Source organism: Cicer arietinum, chromosome 5 (assembly GCF_000331145.2).
Source record: "Cicer arietinum cultivar CDC Frontier isolate Library 1 chromosome 5, Cicar.CDCFrontier_v2.0, whole genome shotgun sequence".
NCBI lineage: Eukaryota > Viridiplantae > Streptophyta > Magnoliopsida > Fabales > Fabaceae > Cicer > Cicer arietinum.
Genome location: NC_021164.2, coordinates 23713755 through 23716385, shown reverse-complemented (window position 1 = coordinate 23716385; position 2631 = coordinate 23713755). Strand labels below are relative to the sequence as shown.

Below are 2631 nucleotides of genomic sequence, written 5' to 3'. Positions count from 1 at the left end.
CTTTTATTCCTAACCTCTACATCGTAAAGCACTTACAACTTGGATTGAACTTTACAATCGTTGTCGTTTTATCATCACCAGTCCATCAATTCATTAAGACAGGTTTGTTCTCAAATTAAATTACATATTTTACATATTCATTTTTTAGAAATTTCATTTTTCAGAATTTGTGTGTGGACATAACATAAAGCAAAACAATAGTATTTTATATAGAAAACATATAGATAAGGTGTAAACTTTACAAACTCAGTATTTTATGTATTAAAGACATTAAACATGGATATTTTTAGGGTGAATCTGTTTTAGAATGGAGGGAAATTTACAGATATTTTAAAATAAAAATAATGATGCAAATTAATTAGGACTGAATGCAACATTTTAGGGTAATTTAATGATGCAAATGAAATATATAAGTGAATTGTTAGTAGAAAGCCTAGAAGCTCTACCTCGGATCTGAATGGGTTAGCATTAATCATGGTTAATACAATCAAACTCAAAGCGGAGACAACCTTAATAAAAATTCGTCAATTGATTGAAACTATTAGAGACAAAATTGCCCCTCCTCAAAAACAAGTACTTAATTCATGTACTGCTAATTACAACACAATTTTGAACGTTGATGTTCAAGATGCCTTCAAAGACAAAGGAATTCTTGGTGATACCATCAAAGTTATGAATGATGTAGCAACCGTAGCATCAGATATTATTGGACTTTTAATCCCCTTGCTAGTTTAATATTAATATTTTGATGTTTTTATCCTACTTTTTTTTTCTTCTTGTTTTTGAATCCTTTATGTTATAAAATATACACTACAAGAAAAAAAATGTTTTGCGGCGGTCAAAAAAGGGGTTTGCGGCGGTTGTAACCCCTGCAATTTGATGTTTGCGACGGTTTTGCAATTGTCGCAGATTCGTGCGTCGCGATGCCAGTTTGCGACGGTTCACAAAATCGTCGTTCCAACCGTCGGCAAAGTTTGCGACGGTTCCTAACCGCCTCTAAATACATTTTGCGACAGTTACAACCGTCGCTAAAACACACTCAAACTTATTTATTTTTGAACAATTACGACAGTTATCAATCGTCACTACATTTATTTTGAGGCAGTTTGAACCGTCGCAAACCTAATAATTTAAAAAAAAATTATGACACAATTTTTTCCTATTTTTAATCAATTAAAATAAAAAAATATTCATAAATACCATCCACATAATTTAAATACATAATTAATAACTATTGTACCTAAATCCAATTTATATAATTTTTTCAAAAGAAATAATACCAATTCATACATTGAAGTTAACTAAAACAATAGATAAAGTAGTTTAAATATTCAAAACATTAGAGGAGTAGCTAAAAATACAAAACAACTCCATCAAACTTAGAAGTTCATCCAAATATCTAATTAGTCCATAATGATGTTGTTCCACGATCATCAGGTTGGTGGCTGGACTCAGATGAACGTCTACCATCTATTGGCGATTATATGTCCATTGCCTGAAGAAAAAAAAAAGAGTATATATTAACCTCAACGAATATTGATAAATATTGTCAAAACTAATTAACTAAATTTCTCTTATAGCTATAAGAAATCTTTACACAATTGATATTTTTAATCAAAGCCAAACAGTTCTCACAAGATTTTTTAAATAGGTTTGCTATCAAAATAATTTTACCTGTTTGTCTCTAGAATTTTGCATTTGCAACAAGAAAGCAATTTGCTCCTTCAACATATCAACGGTGCACTTGGTAAACAATAGTTCAAACTTGAATTGAATTGAATAGTTCAAACTTGAATTGAATACTACATGACAATATAGTGTAGGAGAAGACAATTAGAAGGAGTCGTATGCTTTCTTCTACAGCTGAAATATTTGAAGAACCAAAATCGAAGCTGAAATTATTGATAGGAGTCGTATACTTTCTTGATATCCAATATCACAACAATCAATCAAATTCATTGTAAAATGGGACTAAAATCTAAAGGCAACAATCACTAACAAATTAACAATATGTAGGTCACGAGATTGAAAACTTACCAAGTGAAAATGAACAACAACACTCAAATGAGATCCAAAATCAGTGAATCTAACTCTGAAAAATTCCTGAAATTTAAAACATTGCAAGAAAAAAAAAATTCACGAATGAAATCAAATCAAGATCGAGAAAGAGATGAGAGTCTGTAACTTAGACTACAATAAAATAAAATAAAAAGACTACCAACCTTTAGAACAAATTACCTTTTTTTTATCAATTTTCACAACTTTACCTACCACACAAGTTCAACTAGCAATTCAAGTAAAGGAAAAAAACACAACAATAGGCTCCTATTACAAACCTAAGAGACTTTAGAGTATTGTGTCTACTTGTGTTGTATTAATCATCAATGCTTCTCATCAGTAATCCAAATTAGTGTTGTATTAACCATAAAATTTGTGTTCACCTTTGCTTTTGTCAGATCTCAGCAATGCAGATTATCCACATGACATTATCAAGGTGTCTCTAGATTCATTATTAGATGAACTCTTGTAATAGAAGTACAATACCAATTGTATGATTGCCAAAACAGTACCTATCTCATTTGGTACCTAAAATATCAAACACAAATGTAGGTATACAAATATAAGCCAACA

At 30.4% G+C, this 2631-nt stretch overlaps 1 pseudogene; it reads right to left on the bottom strand.

Annotated features, from left to right (window-relative positions):
- Window positions 1-2441: 2441 nt before the first annotated feature.
- Window positions 2442-2631, bottom strand: part of LOC101503954 (bidirectional sugar transporter SWEET2-like) — a 1212-nt pseudogene continuing 1022 nt past the window's right edge.